Here is a 7,708-nt window from a genome sequence, read left to right as displayed (position 1 = left end):
GACAGCCCCAGCAGTCAGCTGGCTCAGGCACCAGGGCAACAGGAAGATAAGGGATCAGATGGAGCAGAAGCACCAGCAGTAGTGCCACAAACGTCTGCTGTTTGGATGCTGTTTGACAAGAGAGCAACTGGGGATGCAGCACGAAGGAATCCCTCAGCTGATGCCATAATGGAGGTCCGATCCTATTTGGAGGAGCCCCTCCAAATAGACCTGCAGATCCTCTGAGCTGGTGGAAGAACAAGGCCTCTGTCTACCCACGGCTTACTAAAGTCATGACAGGGAGACTCTGCATAGTGGCCACATTCATTCCCTCTGAGAGGGTCTTCTTGAAAACGGGACAAATAATTACTGAGAGAAGAAACTGCACCAGCCCCTCGAAAGTGAGGCAGCTTGCATTTCTGAATGCAAATCTCTCATAAAAGCAAAATATGGTCAGCATTGCTGTGTGCTGCTGGTTATAACATGGCAATAAAGAAGAGAGAAAAGAGGGACCCTTTTAATGTTTTAAGTGGGATGCTGCTGTTTTGCACATTGTTATTTATTTTTCTTTGATATGGTGCAATATTCTATTATTATGTTGTTCAGATTGTATTCGATTTGGATTGTTACATTTATATGCACTTTGTTTATATACATTTAAAAAGTTATACTTTAAATGCACTTGTGTAATAGCATCCTTCTTTTTTACATTTATTTCAATTTGTGGGATGCTGCAGTTTTGCAAATTGTTATTTATTTTTCTTTGACATGGTGCAATATTCTAATATGCTGTTCAGATTGTATTCGTTTTGAATGGTTAGATTTATATGCACTTTGTTTATATACATTAAAATGTTATACTTGAAATGCAAATTTTAAAAGCATTATTTTTAAATATTTTTAAATACAACGTGGTTAAGGTAGAATATGATTTCATTTAATAATTTAATTCGAATTGTTTTAACACCAATCATAGTCAAACTATCGCAAACTGTTTTACTTGAAAAAATACCCCAATTTTTTTTTAAAGAGCCGTTTGGGAGCCAAAAGAGCTCACTGAAAAGAGCCGGAATGCCCATCACTAAATTAGTTTGGTCATTCTCATTGAAAGCAAGTCTACGCCGTATATCTGTACCATGTGCTGTATTTCTATACGTCCCGTTCTTAAATTTTGTTTTTGCATCTTTTACTTTCGGTTTTGTACACCAGCTTTAAACAGTAGTGATGTTACGTTTGATACCGGTGTGGTGAGATTAGTGGTGGTGAGTCGACTCCAAAAGAATCGATTCCTCGACTCCTTGCCCGTCGACTCCCGGTGTCGACTCACATTTCTGGGTGTCAAGCTTCGATTCCACTAGCAATCGACTCCTAAGGTTCAGTATTTTTGCAACGGGGGAAACTATTTTCCATAGTCTATTTCGAGAACACAAACTCTCGCATCTTTCATCTTTCACAGCGAGGGAGAGAGAGAGAGAGAGAGAGAGAGAGATGGAAGGGGTTCAGCCAGGTATAGGTAGGCATGTAGGCAGCAGAGCAAGTGAGCGGAGTTGAGTGGTTGGAAATCCCATTGCTCATGAAGCCTCCATGTCCGTTTCTACACTCTGCTAACAACATCTCCGCTTTCACGGGAAGAAAAAAATCTCCCGCTCCAAATTGGCTACATTCGTTAAAATCACAATTTAACCAACACCCATCTATTTTTGTGACTACCTGGACCTACTAATTGGTTTTTATGTATTGAAACCAAACCATATGAATTTGAATGAAAAGTATTTAAATTAACATGAAAAGGTGAATGTAAGAAGCAAGCATAATTTCAAATAGGCTACATGCATGTAGATCTTGGTGGGGCAAAGAAAATGGGATGCCAGCAAAGCCATTACACAACACAACACTAAACAATAAATTAATTGCACAATAATGGTGACAATCTGTTAGGGCCTACATAAAGCTGTCCCAACATCTTACCACCACTACACCTGGCTATGAGCTGAGCCTTGTCTGGCAGCGAAACAGTTCAATCATGGCTGACTTGCTTAAACAAATGTGGTTGCTAATGACAATTGAGATGTACAGCTATGGCATAAGGGGATGACAAGTGGATAAGTGGCAATCCGTAATTTCAATTAAGACATTCATGAGCGAGCTACGGACGTAGTCAGTATAACTATTTGTTTGCACTTTTGAAATGTACAGTGACAGAATTCAGAACATGGGTCGTTCGTTCAGTGTTCTCCCTGTACCAAGTCAGAACTGTAGGATAAATAAAGGGGGTTAAATCAAACCAATTATTAGGGTGAAGCACATGGGCTACTAACATCTTGCTACACAACATACACTTAGTATTACTTTCTTAGCTACAGTGTACATATCTCCCTGGCATATTACATAATTTATGCAGCAGCAAACAATACATTTTTGGACTTGTTGTGTTGTGCTCACTTGAACAGGAAGATGGCGCGGTGGTCCTTTGTGGGCAAATTTTGTCACCAAAGTCTGGCATTCTATGGATTTATGGTGCGTTCAAAACAACTGGAGGCTGGATTTACAATTCCGAGTTGGATGACCGTTCAAAATGTATTTTCCCAGTCAGAGCTCATTTATTCCCGACTTCCCAGTTGTCTTGAACTCACTGAAGTCAAGTTTTCAAGGTTCCGAGTTGACAGTTGTTTTGAGAGCGGCACAAATCATGCTTCGTTGACAGCATGGCCAATGTTGAATGTTTATCATTTTAAACTTGGAAAATAGTCCCGACAGACATGGCAGCTCTGCTTCTAGCTCCTAAGCAACTTTGCAGTATTTTTTATTTTATTTCTTACATTATTAGCCCAGAAAGTTTTTTGTGTTATTACATACAGCCGGAAAAAACTTTGGGATATCTGAGTGGCAGTAACTCACCAGCATTACAACCAGGAATACAACTTTCCCAAATTGGATCCTTTGTTGGTACCCCCCTGGGCAATTGAACTTATCCCAGAGGCTGCTCCAAGACGCCACCGGCGGAGAAGAGGTATTCGGAGTGGACTTTTAGTCCGACTCAGGAGGCGTGCACACCGTCCACCGCTTCCGAGTATACTACTCGCTAATGTTCGGTCTCTGGACAATAAAGTAGACAAGCTCAGGGCGAGGATCTCCTTCCAGAGAGACATCAGGGACTGTAACATACTCTGACGCACCCCTCCCGTCCCTGGGAGGGGTGCCTCACTTGAGTGGGTTGAGTCACTGACGTGGTCTTCCTGTCTGGGTTGGCGCCCCCCCTTGGGCTGTGCCGTGGCGGAGATCTTTGTGGGCTATACTCGGCCTTGTCCCGGGACGGTATGTTGGTGGTTGGAGATATCCCTCCAGTGGTGTGGAGGCTGTGCTTTGGCAAAGTGGGTGGGGTTATATCCTACCTGTTTGGCCCTGTCCGGGGGTTTCATCGGATGGGGCCACAGTGTCTCCTGACCCCTCCTGTCTCAGCCTCCAGTATTTATGCTGCAGTAGTTTATGTGTCGGGGGGCTAGGGTCAGTCTGTCACACATCTGGAGTATTTCTCTTGTCTTTTCCGGTGTCCTGTGTGAATTTAAATATGCTCTCTCTAATTCTCTCTTTCTCTTTCTTTCTCTCTCTCGGAGGACCTGAGCCCTAGGACCATGCCTCAGGACTACCTGGCTTGATGACTCCTTGCTGTCCCCAGTTCACCTGGCCGTGCTGCTGCTCCAGTTCCAACTGTACTGCCTGCAGCTATGGAACCCTGACCTGTTCACCGGACGTGCTACCTGTCCCAGACCTGCTGTCCCAGACCTGCTGGAACACTAACCTATTCACCGGACGTGCTACCTGTCCCAGACCTGCTGTTTTCAACTCTCTAGAGACAGCAGGAGCGGTAGAGATACTCTCAAAGATCGGCTATGAAAAAGCCAACTGACACTTACTCTTGTGTTACTGACTTGTTGCACCCTCGACAACTACTATGATTATTATTATTTGACCATGCTGGTCATTTATGAACATTTGAACATCTAGGCCATGTGCTGTTATAATCTCCACCCGGCACAGCCAGAAGAGGACTGGCCACCCCTCATAGCCTGGTTCCTCTCTAGGTTTCTTCCTAGGTTTTGGCCTTTCTAGGGAGTTTTTCCTAGCCACCGTGCTTCTCCACCTGCATTGCTTGCTGTTTGGGGTTTTAGGCTGGGTTTCTGTACAGCACTTTGCTGATGTAAGAAGGGCTATATAAATAAATTTGATTTGATTTTTGATTTGTTTCACAAAATCATGGCTCTCTCTGAATATACTGTCCCCGTCCATACAGCCAGCTGGGTTCTCAGTACATTGCGCAGACAGGAATAAAGAACTCTCCGGGAAGAAAAGTGATTAACTACTCATGATGTGATTGTGATAATGTACAGAAACTGGTCCTTTTGTTCACCCGACCTAGAATACCTCACAATCAAATGCCGACCGTATTACCTCTCAAGAGAATTCTCTTCGGTTATAGTCACAGCTGTGTATATTCCCCCTCAAGCCGATACCACAACGGCCCTCAAAGAACTAAACTGGATTTTGTGCAAACTGGAAACCACATATCCTGAGACCGCATTTATTGTAGCTGGGGATTCTAACAAAGCAAATTTGAGGAAAATGCTTCCAAAGTTCTATCAACACATTGACTGTAGTACTCGCGGTGCTAAAACGCTCGACCACTGTTTCTCCCCCTTCCGGGATGCCTACAAGGCCCTCCCCCTCCCTCCCTTTGACAAATCAGATCACGACTCCATTTTGCTCCTCCCTTCCTATAGGCAGAAACTCAACCAGGAAGTACCTGTGGTAAGGTCTATTCAACGCTGGTCTGACCAACCGGAATTCATGCTTCAAGATTGTTTTGATCTTGCAGACTGGGATATGTTCCGGGTAGCCTCTGAGAATAACATTGACGTATACACGGACACGGTGGCTGAGTTCATCAGGAAGTGTATAGGGGATGTTGTTCCCACGGTGACTATTAAAACCTACCAAAACCAGAAACCGTGGAGAGATGGCAGCAATCGCGTAAAACTGAAAGCACGAACCACCGCATTTAACCATGACAAGGTGACTGGGAATATGCTTGAATACAAACAGTGTAGTTATTCCCTCTATAAGGCAATCAAACAGGCAAAACGTCAGTACAATCCCGGATTACAAAGGGAAAACCAGCCACGTTGCGGACACTGATGTCTTGCTCCCGGACAAGCTAAACACCTTCTTCGCCCGCTTTGAGGATAACACAGTGCCACCGACGTGTCCCGCTCCCATGGACTGTGGGCTCTCGTTCTCCGTGGCAGACATGAGTAAGACATTTAAGCGTGTTAACCCTCGCAAGGCTGCCGGCCCAGACAGCATCCCTAGCCGCGTCCTCAGAGTATGTGCAAACCAGCTTGCTGGAGTGTATACAGATATATTCAATCTCTCTCTATCTCAGTCTTCTGTCCCCACTTGCTTCAAGATGTCCACCTTTGTTCCTGTATCCAAGAAAGCAAAGGTAACTGAACTAAATGACTATCGCCCCGTAGCATTCACTTATGCCGTCACGAAGTGCTTTGAGAGGCTAGTTAATCACCTCTACCTTACCTGACACCCTAGACCCACTTCAATTTGCATACCACCCCAATAGATCCACAGATGATGCAATTGCCATCGCACTGCACACTGCCATATCCCATCTGGACAAGAGGAATACCTATGTAAGAATGCTGTTCATTGACTATAGCTCAGCCTTCAACACCATAGTACCCTCCAAGCTCATCATTAACTTTTTAGTGACAGGGTGTAACGCCTGTCGTTAGAATTAGACCAAGGTGCAGCGGAGGATGTGTATTCATTATTAAAGATTTTAATGAACATAAACACTCTATACAAAACACGAAAAGAAACGACAGCAAACAGTCCTGTCTGGTCCCAAATGAACACAACAGAAAACAATCACCAACAAAAACCCAAAGGAAAACTAGGCTGCTTATGTGTGACTCCCAATCAGCAACAACGAACTACAGCTGTGCCTGATTGGGAGCCACACACGGCCCAAAACAAAGTAATACAAAAACATAGAAAACTGAACATAGAACGCCCACCCAATGTAACACCCTGGCCTAACCAAAATAAAGAACAAAAACCCCTCTCTATGGCCAGGGCGTTACACAGGGTGCAGTACTCGTAAATTCGGGTGAATGACGTTCCCAAATTAAACTGCCTGCTACTCGGGCCCAGAAGGTAGGAAATGCATATTATTAGTAGATTTGGATAGAAACCACTCTGAAGTTTCTAAAACTGTTTGAATGATGTCTGTGAGTATAACAGAACTCATATGGCAGGCAAAACCCACAGAAAAATCCAACCAAGAAGTGTGGAAATCTGAGGTTTGTAGGTTTTTCAAGTGATTCCCTATCCAGTATGCAGTGACTTAGGGTTCATTTTGCACTTCCTAAGGCTTCCACTAGATGTCAACAGTCTTTAGAACATTGTTTCATGCTTCTACTGTGAATAGGGAGAGAATAAGAGCTCCTGGAAGTAGATGAGTGAGAAAATGACATGAGCTCACGCTCCCGTGAGAGTTAACTGTGTTCCTTTTCTTTTTTGAAGACAAAGGAAACGTCCGGTTGGAATATTATGGAAGATTTATGATAAAAACATCCTAAAGATTGATTCTGTACATCGTTTGACATGTTTCTACGAACTGTAATATAACTTTTTTGACTTTTCATCTGAACTTAACTGCGCGAGCACAGTGCATTTGGAGTACTCTACCGAACGCGCAAACAAAAAGGAGGTATTTGGACATATATATGGAATTTATCGAAACAAATGAAAATGTATTGGGGAACTGGGATTCCTGGGAGTGCATTCCGACGAAGATCATCAAATGTAAGTGAATATTTATTTAGTTTTGTTGACTCCACAAAATGGCGGGTTTGGTTTCGTCTCTGAGCACTGTACTCAGATTATTGCAAAGCGTTCTTTTGCTGTAAAGTTTTTTTGAAATCTGACACAGCGGTTGCATTAAGGAGAAGTGTATCTATAATCCTTTGAATAACAGTTGAATATTTTATCAACATTTATGATGAGTATTTCTGTAAATTGATGTGCTCATTCACCGGCAGTTTTGGGAGGAAAAACATTTCTGAACATTACATGCCAATGTGAAATGGGGTTTTTGGATATAAATATGAACGTTATCGAGCAAAACTTACATGTATTGTGTAACATGAAGTCCTATGAGTGCCATCTGATGAAGATCATCAAAGGTTAGTGATTAATTTTAGCTGTATTTCTGGTTTTTGTGACGCCTCTCCTTGCTTGGAAAATGGCTGTGTGGTTTTTCTTGTCTCGGCGCTGTCCTAACATAATCTAATGCTATGCTTTCGCCGTAAAGCCTTTTTGAAATCAGACAATGTGGTTGGATTAACGAGAAGTTAATCTTTAAAATGGTGTAAAATAGTTGTATGTTTCAGAAATTTGAATTATGATATTTTTGTTGTTTTGAATTTGGCGCCCTGCTATTTCACTGGCTGTTGAATAGTGAGCGTCCCACATTTCCCAGAGAGGCTAAGATTGTGGCCCTGGGTCTGAACCCCCGCCCTGTGCAATTGGGTCCTGGACATCCTGACGGGCCGCCCCCAGGTGGTGAAGGTAGGAAACAACACCTCCACTTTGCTGATCCTCAACACAGGTGCCCCACAAGGGTGTGGGCTCAGCCCCCTCCATTACTCCCTGT

This window comes from Salmo trutta, chromosome 14 (assembly GCF_901001165.1).
Source record: "Salmo trutta chromosome 14, fSalTru1.1, whole genome shotgun sequence".
NCBI lineage: Eukaryota > Metazoa > Chordata > Actinopteri > Salmoniformes > Salmonidae > Salmo > Salmo trutta.
The sequence above is the reverse complement of the archived record's forward strand: the minus strand, read 5'-3'. Positions refer to the sequence as shown.